Source organism: Heterocephalus glaber, unplaced genomic scaffold, assembly GCF_053883595.1.
Source record: "Heterocephalus glaber isolate CG9 unplaced genomic scaffold, H.glaber_assembly_v1.0 deba00001509, whole genome shotgun sequence".
In the NCBI taxonomy this organism is placed as follows: domain Eukaryota; kingdom Metazoa; phylum Chordata; class Mammalia; order Rodentia; family Bathyergidae; genus Heterocephalus; species Heterocephalus glaber.
In genome coordinates this window covers 43,397,775-43,413,083 of record NW_028258325.1, presented here as the reverse complement: position 1 = coordinate 43,413,083, position 15,309 = coordinate 43,397,775, and the positions used below count along the sequence as shown (strand labels likewise).

Genomic DNA, 15,309 nt, shown 5'->3' with positions numbered 1-15,309 from the left:
GTAAATACAATTCTCATCATAGTTGAGGAGATCAAGGATTCCAGAGGGGCTCATCTGCAAGGATGTGGCTGAAGTCAAAGTTAACAGAGAACAGAGATACTACATCTTTGACAAATGGGATTGGGTCAATTAAAATAGCCATGTCAGAAGGAACCAAAAATCAAAGATGTCACAACTTTCACAATAACAACACCACTACCACCAAAAATAATTGGTTGAGAATAACTGACATGGTTTATGTAATGATGGAGATTATACAGAATCAAGATATTTACAATTATCTCAAGATACAGGCCTTTTGACAATTATAGAGATACCAACAATGAAGGTCATTTTTTTTCCTACTAAAAATTAATGTGCTGGCCACAAATCCGTATAGTAAACCTTCACAAAATTTGTGTCATCTTCAATAATTGGTTTAATTCTAATTTCCCTGAGATGCTTCCTCCCCCTGCAAAAGCACACCAACCAGACAAGTGTCTCCTCCTATGCTGTAGATCCACAGCCTCCTGTAGAGGCACATCTGCAAACCAGGCAGCACACAGGCTGTGAGTTTGTGAGAGAAATGGAATCTGCTGTAGCCACAGAAACAGATGGCATCAATCACATCAGCTGATATCTGTGATTACTATTATTTCCCATAATTGCCTTTCTGAGATCTGCTCATTTGCATCATGCTAAGCACTTACAATTAGCCAATGAAAGATTTGGAGCTGAGCTAGCTTAAAAAAAATTGAGGCCTACATGATGCAATGTATGTATAGCAATTCCATCTCATAAAGCTGAATACTTTCAGAATTATATAGCTGAAGTTTTTTCAAGAGATGCCTTTTTAAATCAGATAAAATGTATTCATTTCTGTTGTGGCATCCAGTTATCTTGGACAACTCTACAAATATGCTGTGAAGTTTTTTAAAAAGAAGATCGGAGGGGGGGAGGCAGGAGCAAAACAATTCTCTCAAATCACAAAGCTTGGTCTTAGCAATGGGTTCACTGCCAGAATGTCATCATTGTGAGCATCTAGAAGTAAACAGCTTTGAAAACATTTTCTTCCCCTTTTTATTTTCCTTGTCAAGATACATAAGAGAATTCAAGTGAGCTGGTGGTTAACTAAGACAGGCCCACCCTTGACTTCAGAGAGCTTCTAATGCTTCCCACCTGCCTCTCCAAAGAACAAAGTCTCCAGGATATAGCTACAGCAAAGAAGCTTGCTGGCAAGTAGAAAACCATGGTGTAGCAGAAATGGCATATCATGGAAGGTCAGCCCAACACTGAAAGCACTGTTACTCTTAACAATCCCTGATCTGTTTATGCTCTCTCCCTTTCTCTCCTCACCCCCATCCCCTTTGTCAACAGTGATGTGACAACATGAAGCAGTCAGCCCCAGAGGCTGTTTATAATGTGGTCCCATTTCAGCACTCAGTGGGTCCTCTTCAGCCCAGCAGAATGAACATCTCATTGTCTCACATTTCTGTCCTCTCCCACCATTAGTGTGTCCTCCCCAACACACACAGCCTGTGAGCACTCTTGCCTCTACCTACACTGCTGTCCTTGCCCCCACACACACACACAAAATTGTCCTCTGTACCTGGTGTCCAAATCCTCCAAGGTCCAATTCAAGTTTCTAATCATTTTGCTTCCTGCTTATCCCTCTCACTGTCAAACCGGGGACAGAAAACAACTTGATCTTATGCTTAATATCATCTGCTAGTGAACCAAAATTATGGCTGGAAGATTCCAAAGTGACCTCTGAGCTCCAGGCACTATGTCAGCAATGACAATGAGAATGGCATGGAGGGGGAATGAAGCAATGTGTTCCAGTATTTGCCAACTCCAGTCTAATCATTCATCATGGCAGTGAGTTAGAACAGAACTTATTATCTGATATTACCGAGCTTATGTAGGTATGTGGTCTTAAGTCAACTCTGATGAGATTTTCAGATTTTAAAAGAAAGGCTGCTGCAGTTATACATACAAATGATGATAAAAGAGGTCAGAGAAAGTTAGTTACAATTGGTCTCCCCATCACCACCATGGAACTGAGAAGTGAACCCAGTACTACAGCCCCAGCCCTTTTTTATTTTTTATTTTGAGACAAGGTCTTGCAAATTTGCCCAGACTTGCCTCCTCCTGTCTCAGCCTTCTAAGTAGCAGAAATAATATACATGTACCACCACACCCAGCCACAACTGGTCATTCTTGAGTGATCCCTTAAGCTTGCCTTCCTTCATGGCGTTAGTTTAATAGGCTCCCAAAAGACAATTTCAAGAATACCCCCAGGAGTGATAAATTTCCTAGTGTATCTCATGTACAAAGGCATACATATTTGTATGTCATATATAAACCAGATTACTCATTAATTTGCAATTGAAGACATTTCTTCCTTCACAGAAATGCCATTCCCCAGCTTCCACAAAGCACTTCCTTCTGAATAATGAACAGGAAGAGGCTGAAGTACTGTCTAGAACCTTGTCCAGTGAGCACCCAGTCAGAGCCTTCCCCTCTTTCTTCCTAGTTGTTAAAAAGAGCCCTGGTTAAAAACTACTCAGGCCCAGCCACTTGCCCGGTAAGCCATCCTCAGCCAAGTTCTCTGCTATTCTAGCCCTGGGTTTCTCCAGCTGTAGCAAATGGTACTGGCACCTGACCTATAGAATCTCTACATAAAATGCTTAGAACAGCAAGCGACACCTGGTGAGTACCTACTCCGTGTTAGCTTTTATGATTTTTATTTTCATCTTTCCTCTGATAATTTAGAAATATTTCCATGATAATGTAACAGCCCAAATGGAATAATGGATCTTGTTTTAGTATTTCTCTTAACCTTTGAAGATCATTCTAAATCCAGGAGCACCAAGAAACTTCTCCCTTGGGAGAGCTGACCTGTGAAACAGCCTAGAGCTCCTGACCTCGCTCTACTCCAAGTTTAACCCACTCTGTTGTCTTTCTTTCCTTTCTTCCCTCTCCTCCCTTTCTCCCTCTCTCTTGTGTTTGTGACAACAGCAAGTGGAACCCCAAAGTCTCAGGCCTTTCTGCGAAGTTCTACACACCGTCCCTTGCTGCACAATGATTTGCGCGGCATCTCCCGCGCCTAAGCCTGACTCCCCCTCCCTAGTGGGATCCGGTACCTTCCGCCAGGTGAGGCGTGATTGACAGACCGAGGGGGCGGGTAGGGGCGGCTGGTGCGGGGCCTTCCGGAGGCTTGGCGGAGCTGGTGCCTCGCCCTCCCCTCCCCTGTCCCCGGGGAACCTGCTCGGTCTTGAAAAGGAGAAGCCTTTGTTTTGGTAAGCTGATCCGTTTTTCTGAAAAACCAGCATGTAAAGGTTTTGCTGCCTTCAACCTTTTTTCTTTTGTTATGTTTTGATTGGTTCTTTTGCTTTCGATAATAAAGGAGGTAGCTACACCTGCCTTAGTTTCTATTGGATAAAACATGAATAGTCAAGTTCCCAACGCTCCTCGAAGCTCGTAAGTTCCCAGGTGCGGGAAGGTTGCTCAGGCCTGTCTGGGGCTGACTGGGGAGGGAGCCAGCTCTCTCGCAGGTGGAGGAGCCAGGGCCTGCTCCGTGCCCCACCTGTCCTGGGTACAATCTCCGCCCCTTTCTCCCCCTCCCCTTGTTTTACAAGCTATTGAATGACTGGCTGCTGCCTGTGGAGGCCCAGGAAATGGGATCTAGACTTCCTTACCTTGTCCTTTTTGAACCGCCCCACCCAGCTCAAATGCCAACTTCCCTAGCCTCTGAGCAGTACAGGATTAGAACGCATGGACCAAAAACATTCCCGAGGTCAGGAGGAACTGGGGGGGGGGGGGGGAGAGTGTTCAACATTTACTTCCTTCAAGGGGAAAGAAACCTCTCCTAACAAGCAGACTGTCCTCACCCGGGGCGGAAGCCTCCCCAGTGTCCTCCGGAAGCACATTCCAGAGAGTGAATAGTGTCCAGGGATGCTAGACACTGGTCACAGAAATGACAGCTATTCAATAGGATGAGACGGGTTGTTTACAGCCCTCCCAGGATGCCACAGAGCTTAACAGTCACCCAGGCTGCTCACAGCAGGCTCTGGTCCAGGCTGAGTGGCGGCATGAGGCTCCCTGTCCTGCTGGAAAAGCTGAAGCACCAGTGACAAGCCCAGGGTCACACACCAAGCTTGGGACTGAAATAACTCTGACTCCTCCTCCTTGGCCCTACAGCAGACAGCATTGCCTTATTACTGTGCTATTATCCAAATCTGAATCACTTAAAATGCTCCTAATTGCAGGCCTATGGGGAACTGTAAGCACCATGTGACTCTAACAGCCAACAAGCCCAGGTAGGAATAACCAAAGTTTTACAAATGCCTGAACATGGAATTAAAATGCTGGGGGTGAGGAGTGTTTGAAAATGACTTTAACACAGCCAACAAATACCATATTTAGATTTTTAAGAACTGAATTTGAACTATCACCTCCAATTGTTATAATACTGAAATGGAGCTGCACCTGGGATTCAAATAGATGCCACTGAAAAAAGCATATGGACTAAATCTCAAACATTTCTAACCAGTGAATATTCATACATACTTTCTTTTTGTGCCCACTTGACTACTGTCTTGCTTTGGTGTTTCAACTTCCCTTTTAAATCCTGTATTGGCCCTGTGAGAGTTGGGAGGGTCTGGGAAACCATCCGGCCAGCGAAAAGTCCAGATCTTTACACAGGGCTGGACACGTGCTGTGCTCAGGAAAGAAAGTAAATCCCATCTAGCAAATTGCTCTAACTGATTCATTTGTCCTCAAAAAGACTCCACCTACCTGCTTGCAGGTATTCAGGTAAATGACAAGTGGGCGGGACCTACTGACTGTTTCAGTCGCTAAGGTCTCAGCAATGCTTTATCAGTCTGGGCTTCTGTGCTGTCACACATTTCCTCCTCTGGACCAACCAATGCCTTCTTTTTCCTTCAGGCATTTGTAAGCTAAAGTAAAGCCTGGTCACTGTTCAGGTTGCCCAACAGTCTTCTTCGTTCACCCGTAAGGGATGAGAGCTGCTCAGTTGCTGCTGCTTTGAGAGTCCAGAAAGACACTTGAAAAGGTGAGCTGAAACTCTCCATTTTTCTCTCTTGGCATTTAGGCCACTGGCCTCTAAGGGATCTGATCGAGGGATTTGAATGAAAAATATAATCAAAATAGCTTAGCCCTCTTCGAAGCTCTTTGTGGAAGGAAGAGGATGTCTTTCACATTCTAGTTGCACAGTAAAGTTCTCCCAGGCCAGATAGTTAATCCTTTTTGTTTCTCCTAATTGTTAATCTGGCCTCTGCTTGTCTGGAAAGTTGATCTGATTTTATAAAACCCTGGAGAGGAGAGGAGTGGAGTGGAGAGTTTGAAATGTACCATAACGGTGTAGACCTGTTTAGCCTGTTTAATGAGGCCGGAGGTCTTAGGGCCAACAGAATTTAGAGTTGCCTTATATTTGACTGTTGTGTTTTTGGCCTTATTTTGCCTTACTTTAATGTGTTCATCTCACCAGCAGCAATTTTGTCCTAAGCCTGTGCAATATTCAGGATTTTATTTTCTTGAGAAAGTCTGTTTCTCAGACAGGTAAATTCTGTTGCCCTATTTAGAAACCCCACCCCACTCCTCCAGTTTTCCTCCCTTTTTTGTCTCTGAAAAGAATCTACATTTTTATGTGCTCTTTGTTGAACACACTTTCACAAATGTTTTGCAGCCTAGATTAGAATTGTTTACCATCAGGCCCAGTCTTGGCTGCCTGATGACCTTTGGTTAAAGTAAAGATTATTCCTTCAAGGCCACAAGAATGTAACTGCAGGCAGTTACATTTTCAAAATTTTTAATTTTCTGAAAGTCTTTTGGTCTTCTTTTAATAGCAAATATACCAAAGAGATTGTTCTGCTGGGATGTGACTTGTAATTTTACCTCTCAGATCCATTTTTGTTTTCTTATTCTTGACCACCCAGCCTGGGCTACTTCTGTTCTTAACAACCCAGGAGCCACAGTACTGTTGTTAGCAAAAGAAAAAAGTCATATTCCCTACTGGAATGAGCTGGAAAACCTGAGGAGAAAAATAAAACTGCGAGCCAATTTATTCTGGATTCTTTCATTAGCTGTTTATTTTCCCCGAGATTTAAGTTAGTAGCTAAGATGGGAATAATCTGTTAAGAATTATGTTCCTATTTATCCACCTAGAATATCAAAGTACCAAGAGTATGAATTGAAACAAGCTGAGGAAACTTTGCCTGAGACAAAAAGTTGTTTCTTATCAGTAAGAAGCTGCCTTCCTCTTGTTACTAATTTTTCTCTTGCTCCTGGGAAGCTCATGATGTTCTCCTTTAAATGACCTTTGTGTTTATATTTTCTCCTGAGCTTATGTCTTTGGAAGGAGTGACTGCTGCTTATACCTTAACAACATTCCCACTTGCTTCAGAGCTTTGTCAGAGAGAAAGATCAGTATACTGAATCTTCTGGATAGAAATGTCTCTAGAGTCCAGACTTCGCCACAAGATTGTATTCTCTCTAACTTACTATGGATGATTAGTTCTTTTCATGAGGGTTAATTTATGATTAAATCATTTCATCACTATATGTCATTGTGTCTGCTTATTAAAATAACAAAGAAATGGGCATTATGTCCCATAATATAAGGAAAGAACAAAAAAAAGTCAGATTAGAATTCAGAGTATCTGGAAAGTAGTTGGTTTGTTGGATAATTTGCCCTTGAGTACTGTCCATTGTTCCTGTGGTAACTCCACCCCTTGGTTCTAGTGGACATACGATATGGAGGAAAATATACAATCTCTTCCATTTACACCCCTGACCATATTACTTAGCTTCTCTGGCCCTCAACTGGTTCATCAGTAGGACAAGAGTTAGTAATTCCTATAATATAATGTAATGTAATATAATATAATATTCCTACAATATAATGTGTTCATGAGAAGTAAAGGAGTTACCTAACATATGTAGCTTCAAGTAGCCAATGCCTGGTGCCAGTGCAGGGCCAAATACAGCCCTGGGCCATCTTTTGTGCAGGAACTTTCAGGGATGCTTGGAGGATGTGGTCTGAGCCTCTGGAGATAAAAGATCTGTGGTTGCAATTGTTTGGAAACTTGCTTGTTTTTGTTATTGAAATTCTTGTAAATAACTCCATTGCTAACAGTTTGGAGAAGTAGAACAGGCAGGAGGAAGGAGAAATCCCTAAAGGCTGTAATGTCATTAAAAGAGCCAGCAGCCATGTCCCCACTACTGACTGTAGGCAAAGCCTTTGGGAAGTCAAATATTCCCTACTTCCCTACCTCTACGGTCTCACAACAGAGCCACGGGCCTTCAGGGGGAAGGTCTTGTTATTATTTGCAATAATGTGACTTGGCAGGCAGCCCTCCTTTCAGCTCTACCATCTTCAGGGTAGACTGGGCACTTGGTCGCTCCAATCTTACAGATAAGGCACGCTTTACCCCAGTCTGGGTGCATAGATGCCAGGTCACCGGTAGGAGGCACAATTAGTTTGGGGCCTACACTTTACCAGGGAAAGGAGACTCACAGATCTGTTCAATATACTTGCCTCCTTAGCAGAATATCCTATGCCTTTTAGTGACTTTCAGTCATTGCATAAAAGCAGGTGTGTTTGTAGGCCCCTCATAGCTTCTCCTGGTCTTACTTTGTCCCCAAGGGATAACACAAGTTTTCATCACTTAATAGGTTTTAACTTGACACCTACTGCTATCTTGTTTAGGGGACTCTGGAAAAGAATCTCAACCTCCCCACCCATTAGTTTCCTTGTCTACATTCCCTATCCACCCCTCAAAGTATGCTAAAAAGGTATACTTTACAACTCCCCTCTGTCCTTGCAACAGATGTTAGGTGAGCTGCCCACCAAGGTGAATAGCTCAGGCTGGAGTGAATGAGCAGTGGCTCCCTAGGAAATTCTAATCTTGGTCATTGAGTTCTAGGTGGAGCAGTACTGCTACTCTAGAATAGTGATCTGGCCTCTGCCATCTGACTACCTAGGTTCAAAACTTAATTCCACCATGTGCTTCCGGGACAGAATCTTTAACATGCTTTACTCAGCATTAAAATAGGATTGTCATGAAGATGAAGTAAGTTGAAATATTTAAAATGTGTAGACTGGCCACTAGGCACACAGCTAGTGTTATTTTTCTGAAAGGAAGGCATGGTGGGTGAATCAAGATGATCTGGTTTGAGACCCAGCTGTGCTATGTAATCACAAGCCTACAGAAGTTACTTAAAATTGCTTTGCCTTGGTTTGATTATCTGGAAGTTGGGGTACATACCCAACTTAGTGCTGTTGTAACCAGCAATCGAATTGGATAAATGTAAAGTGGCTGGCATATAATAAGTCCTCCATAAATGTTAACTATTGTTATGTTATTACAGAAAAAAAATGCTATATTGTCTACAGTTAGACTCTGGTCATACTGGATATAATGATGAGTAGTGGGTGGAGGACCAAAAACTCTGAACAAAACAGATTTCCAGAAAGGCTTAGAAAGAAAACCTGCCAACCCAGATTATCTTGTTTATCTTGGCAGGGTAGCTGCTAGGGAGATTCCTGTTTTTTTCAAACCAATGGGCAGTGGGAGTCTGTACTGTGACAGAGAGCGGAGCCTCCTGCAGCAGCAGTTCCAGTTTCACTGTTCAGTCTCCTCTTCTCCCTGACCTTGGCCACAGTCTCCTTTGTATATTTGAACTCCTCATATAAGGTAGAGAAAATAAGGCCTCCTGGGATTTTGGCCACCTGAAAGGCTATCTGTAAGATGTTGCCAAGACATGTCATGGATGCTCTCAAATGGGTCTTCCTCACCGCCTCGGTATTCCTGGACTTCTTGGTATTATGGAACTATTCTTAGACTCACTTTTATGTGGGTGGCAAATTTTATTGTCCTCTGACAGTGCCTCCAAACTATTAAGAGCTTTACAAAACTATTTGGAGGGAAGACGGCTTCACTCTTTCAGGGTTAATGAGATTTAACCATCTACTATCCCAGAAGAATGGGCCTTGATGTGAAAACTGAAAGTTGCCAAGTACAAAAGACTGCACTGAGTTGAAATCAGGAGCAGAAATTGTGGTTATCTCCTGGGGGCTTCCTACATTTGCCAATTCTTCCTATCTCATTACTTTCTGTGCGACACAAGGACACCACAGTGGCCTATTGGTTAGTTACACAGAGGCACATTTCAGATTAATATGAGGAAGAACTTTCCATGAATTAGAGTTGTCCACATGTGCAGGAGGCTGCCTATTGGGTTGATGTGTTCCTTGTTACTGTGTTTTTTGGTGTATTTTGTGCCTGGTATGTGTTTGCCAGATGGATAGATGGGTCTGTGGATGTGTGGATGGATGAATGAATGAATGGATGAATGACAAAGGGTATTTTGTGGGTTTTTTTCAGTAGCACATACATTCATCTGTAAAATGAAGGTTACATTATGGATCTCATAGGATTATTTCAGAGATTAAATGAGAAAATGCATGTCAAGTACCCAACATACTACCTTACAAGTATCAAACTGTTCATTGAAAGTAATAATTGTTATTTTTATTTTATAATATATTCTAAAAAGATAATGAGAAAAAGAATTCCTGCTCCAGACGGAAGGCAGATGAGCTGACCTCCAAACTTTAGATCTGCAGTTTTTATGACATTCCTTTTTCTTATGCTCTGCATCCCTGCCCATCTTCCTCCACCTTTCTAAAGGAACTCATTCTCATTGCCCAGACAGCCACATTCCCTAACAGGGGAGTTGACTAGTATACTTCTAACAGTGGCAGCAGCTTCTATCCCAGTTAAATAGGGACTTTTTTTTCTTAACATCACAAGTATGAATTGTAACATGCAGATTTAAATTCCATCATTATTTTCAAGTGACTCTAACTGCTTCTCACATTTGATCATTTGTCACAGGAACACAAAAGCCTTCACCAACAACAGAGTGGAAACTCTCCAAGAATTTTCTTTAATAGCCTCTTGGCACAGAGCATGGCAACAGTGCAGTGCATAATGGGGAGGTCTAAATACATCATAGTTGAATGCTGAGATGACTTGCATAACTTGCTTATGACTACTTTTGTCAGTCATGTGGCCTTTTTTGAATAGTGCACTGTATGTTTAGGCTCCTGTACACTCACATTAACACATGTGTCATCTTGTGTTTTTCAAACTCCTCATTAAACATTATTGTCATACTTATATTATGTCATCCACATTTTTTTATGTGTAAGCTCTGTTTTTCTAATTAGACTTATACTTGGTGATGATAAAATTGAATTAGCTAAGGGAAATTCCACAAAGTTTAAGACAAATGCCATGGGTGGACTATGCAATCGGTGAACACCTGTGGAATGGAAACAGCAGGGAAATGTCAAGAGTTCAAATATCTTGCTTCATCTTGTTGTCTCCATAAACTGGCTTTTTTTAAAAAAAAAAAAATCTCCCATCAAAAGAGGAAAAGCTTTCCTTTTTTCTTTTTTTTTGGTACCAGGGATTGAACTTGGGACCTTGCGCTTGCAAGGCAGACGCTGGAACCACTGAGCTAAATTCCCAGCCCAGGCAAAGCTTTCCTGTAACCTGCTTCTGAAAGGCCTTCTGTGGCTTCTAAAACTCGTATCTAATTGGCTAGCCACTTGGAACTCTTTTCACTTGAGCACTTCCCTAGTTTTCCCATTTTCTGAATATCTATGTTCATTTATTGACTCCAGATGTATTACACTGTTGCTTTTTAGTTCATAATTTTTCTATAATTTCCTGATATATTTGGGACCTTTTTAAAGACCCCCTTGTGTTTTTTATTCTTCTGTCTTTTTTAGTGTTGGAAGCACTGTTCAGGTGAGTGTTGCTCAGATTCATTAATGAAGCCACTCCTTCTTTGAGACCATTGATTTAGTTGTGAAGGAGGAGCAGAGCTGACCACAACCTTTGCAGCAGCCTGTGAGCACCTGCTCCCGGCCTCTCCTCTGTGCTGTATATGCCTCATGGTCCCTGCACACATACGCACACTGCCCCCGCTCCCAACACTGGCTCTTGGTTCAGTCCCATGGGTGACTTTTTTATTTAGATCACTAACATACCCAATTTTTCCTAATTGCATATGAGTCTACAAGCTGAGAAATAGCCCACAGCACATTCACCAATCCTTTTGTGTATTTTTGTTCACTAACTCAAATTTTATTTATAAAAAAGTCAGAGGCACATTTGGGCCCTAATTTTAGCAGTTGTTTTCCCCTCAGTAGTCTAGAAGTTATAGTCAGGGCCGGGGCAGTAGTGAGACACATGTGCCTGCTGCTGAATTCTTTTAGAAAGATGGGAATACTGTAGGAAGGAATTACTATTACTGGCCCATTCGGTTTCCCCAGGAGGTATTTCTTGTCAAGATGGTTTCCTGACTCTAGTCTATGCACTGAGGCATAGACTCATGACCAGTTTGAAACCAGCTAAGCAACCATCCACCTCATAGAGCTTAGTTTCTGTTTGTTTGAAGGTCTCACTGCACTGTCTTGACTGGTCTCGGGGGCTCAAGCAATCCTCTTGCTTCAGCCTCCCCAGTGCTGGAACTACAGACACATGTCACTGCACCCACCCAAGCTCAGTTTCTCAAAGCTAAAAATTAACTGGGAAGTCATCTGGCATAGGGTTAGCTTGGAGGTGTTTGAAACATGTTGTAAAACATTAGGGTTTTTTGAAGAGATTAAAAGATTTGAACTTTACTACATCAAGCTGAGCCGGTCCCAGCACCCAGAAGGAAGCTCCCCCACCGCCATCCCAAGCTCCTAGGGCAGAGAAGGTGAGCCTCGTGGGCACCAGAAGCCCCCCCCCGCCCCGTAGACATGAGAAGACATGTAAACAAACCTCAAAAACAGACTTCTGGATCACCTACAGCAACCCCAAAGGGAAACCAGATGGAACAATTGGATACTCAACCACCTGGACTCTCTGAACTGTCAACAAAAGAGGATCTGGGAAAAATGAAATCAGAAATAATTACTCAGCAGCAAAGATTGTGCTCATGGTGCAAGACAAGATTGATAAATCTAGAGAGGACACAGATAAAATAGAGGATCTAAGGAACATGATGAACTTTACTACAACAACAATTACAAAGGAAACACCTCTACAGTAGAACAGAGCCTCACACAGTTTATAAAATGTCATGTTCTATGTCTAGTCCTGGCTAGAGAGAAGTCTTTATTGCATGACTGGGCTGTTACATACTTCTGAAACAAAGCTCTTACCAGATCTGATTATTTTGTAGTCTTCTGTGGAACCTGGCTTAGGTTACATTTCTTTCCTCTTGTAAATCCTTATGACCCCTTAAGTGAACTGTTCACCTGGTGTCTCTATCAGGTACAACAATCAGGTGGAGTTACAGCAGTTTAGACCTGGGTTAAAGTTTAGTGGCACACCTGGGAAGCACTCGTAATTCTACGGCTTTGTCACTGACCCGGCTGGCAATTGGGTCAAGGAAAAGGGAAACATAGAGACCCACAAAGGTGGTTGGTAGCAGAGCTGGATCCAAACCAGAGATTTGACATCCTGCTTTCTCTGCTTGGGATTCTAAAAATAATAGTGACAAGGCCATGATTAAGGTGAGGCAAGTGAGGCACTCACCTTGGGGTGCAAAATGTAAGGTGCCAAAAACCTCAGTAATCACAAATTTAATGCAATCTTTTTAAAAATCAAAATCTATGCACAAAATCCATGATGAGCAAAAGATCAAATTTATTTAAATTTTGATTTTAAAACAAGATGAGTAAGCCTAGGTTATTTAGGAATTCTTTAAGATTATCACTAGTCAAGGAAAATTGTCAAATACCACATTTTCTCCAAAATGAGAAGAGCAAAGAGGTAGCCTTTGAAAATATTGATGAATTTGCTTCCTTTAAAAATCAGACAGTAAAACTATTTTTTAAATTCTATTTTCAGTACAAATAAAATATTTAAACTTTAAATGATGTAAGTTTTAATATACCTATTTTTTCTATTTTCCATATTTTTCCCAGATACTTTAATAATTAGGACAAAATCAGTCATTAAAAATACACAAAAGCATGTAGATCAAGATGCACTTTCCCCTTTACCTCAGGCTGCTACTGGGCTCAGCCCAGCACTGTGGGATAAATATGTCTGTGATCTGGGAATGTGTTCAGTGGATTTTTCTGAACGTAGTTATCATGGCAAAGAGAAATTTTCCATGAGCATGGTTTTCTGGCAGACACTCCTCCTTGGGTCAGGGGACAAGTATCAAGATCCAGTGTGACAGTGTTACCTCCTTGAATGCTTTCCTTTTTGAATACTTGTGTTTTGTGTTGTTTTTTTAGGAGCTGCTTGAGCTGCAGGCTGCCAGTTCTTCCCATTGCCCCTCCAAACCCCTTCTTGGCCTATCACTGAGCTTTCTCATTTATTAGAGGCTCTAAGTGAAGATTAATGATTATTTGTGCTTTGGGTGGAAAAAATTACCTCTGATCATTTTCTTAATTGGTCTCCAGTTCGCTTGTGTTATTTTTTTATCAGTACATTTTGAAATGAGGCTTATCAAAATAAAGGAATGCTTAGAAACAGGAGAGCCCCAAATTTCCCAAATACCACTTGTTCTAGGAAATGAGGATGCACTGTGGGTTCCAATACCACACTGTTTAGCCACTGAAGATGTTTTTTTCTGCTCATGTAAATCTACCTAATGCCATTAAATAGCTGAATTTTTTAAACTGTGTTCATAGTTCTTAAAAGCCTCTACCTTTCTGTCTTATTACCTTTGAGATCCATATATATGGGGAGAGAGATTTTGTCATCCCTTGATATCCACAGAAAGATTGGTTCCAGGATCTGCCCATGGATACCAAAATTCACAGGTGGTTGAACTTCTTTATATAAAATGGCTCAATATCTACCTGTAATCTTCCCGCATTATCCCCATAAATCATCTATAGATTTACTTATAATCCCTAATACAATCTAGTGCTATGTAAATAGTTGTTATACCTTTTTTTATGAAATAATGTAATGGTTTTAAAATGTCTATACATGTTTTGTGCAAATGCAATTTTTTGGGAAATATTTTCTATCCACACATGGTTAAATCCATGGATCAGTCCCCTCACATATGAAAGCTTACCATATACTATATATTTTTTTTTTCTCTCCCCCTTCCCAACCCTTATAGCCAAGTATGGTTCCCTCCAAGTCCCAAGACAGTGATTTCTTCCTGCTCCACTGCATGATATGCTGTTGCTACTGAGAAAGCAGGTGCAGTCTTACACTCTCTGATGATCAGATCAAGGGAGCAGTTGCTCCTGGCATTTCGGAATTCCTCTTACCTGTACATTGTGGGAGAGACATTGGTAAATTAGGGAGTTTGCAGAGATTTGGTCAGGTTGATGGAATCTAAAAACATGAATAAACGTTGCATTAACCTAAGGCTGCTCAGCCTGGGAGAGCACATAAGATCTATTTTCTAGACTTGAAAGTCTTGAGGAATTAGATGTACTCTGAAGGGTTCCAGGGATAATACTGTCCCCATGGAGAGAATACAGGAGTTCTAGAGAGGCAAACTTTTGCTTAATATGTGGATTCCCTCCCATACAGATAGAATTAACACCGAAGGCAAAATGATCTATTTTATAAAATAGTAAAGGCCTGTTTCATTTGAGGACCATCTCTGAAAACTTTCAAATCAGCGTCTGTGGCCGCAGTGTTTCATCTTTGACAAGGTTAAAGTTACAGAGCACCATACACTGCTATCAGTATGGTTGGATGGATTCCTTTTATTTTGTTTAATTTTATTTATTTATTTTGTGTGTGGGGTGGGGGGTGGGTGTGTGTGTAATGCTGAGGATGGGACCCAGGGCCTTGCACATGCTAAGCAAGTGCTCTGCCACTGAGCTACACACCCACCCTGAAGTCCTTTTAATCATAAGCAATCCCTTTACTATTGTTGGGAAAACTTAAACTCAGGCAACCCTTAAATTGTTGCTTTAGAGTTAAATCTGGTTCTTTAATAGGAGGAAACAAATTACCAGGGCAGCATAACAAACAGTATGTTTATCCAGGTGCTTTTTCTGTATGGTTTCTTATGACAACTACATCACACAGCCATTTTCTAAAACACTATCATGCTCTAAAAGGAGAACTAGCAGGACAATAGCACACTAGGGACCCCATGGTTCCAATAGGTCGTTTTATACAGACATTTTTCTGCTGCCACACAGGCTGCCTTCCAAAGGCAGCTTTTAAATCTCTTTAGTGCAGGTGATGGTGTACATGTGATCGCTGAAGACCCTCTTGGTCAACAGGCACCATCCACTTGCTTTTGCCCTGG

General features: G+C 41.7%; 1 protein-coding gene across 2 annotated transcripts in view; it reads left to right on the top strand.

The window, feature by feature from the left end:
- Positions 1 to 2,552: 2,552 nt before the first annotated feature.
- Positions 2,553 to 15,309, top strand: part of Lnx1 (ligand of numb-protein X 1) — a 124,170-nt gene continuing 111,413 nt past the window's right edge. The window contains exons 1-4 of one of the 2 annotated variants that reach the window (XM_021262339.2): positions 2,553 to 2,691; positions 3,001 to 3,135; positions 4,251 to 4,301; positions 4,930 to 5,056. The gene's annotated coding sequence lies outside the window, so the exon portion shown is untranslated. The remainder of the gene's footprint in view (positions 2,692 to 3,000; positions 3,136 to 4,250; positions 4,302 to 4,929; positions 5,057 to 15,309) is intronic. The other variant, XM_021262340.2, reaches the window with a different exon arrangement.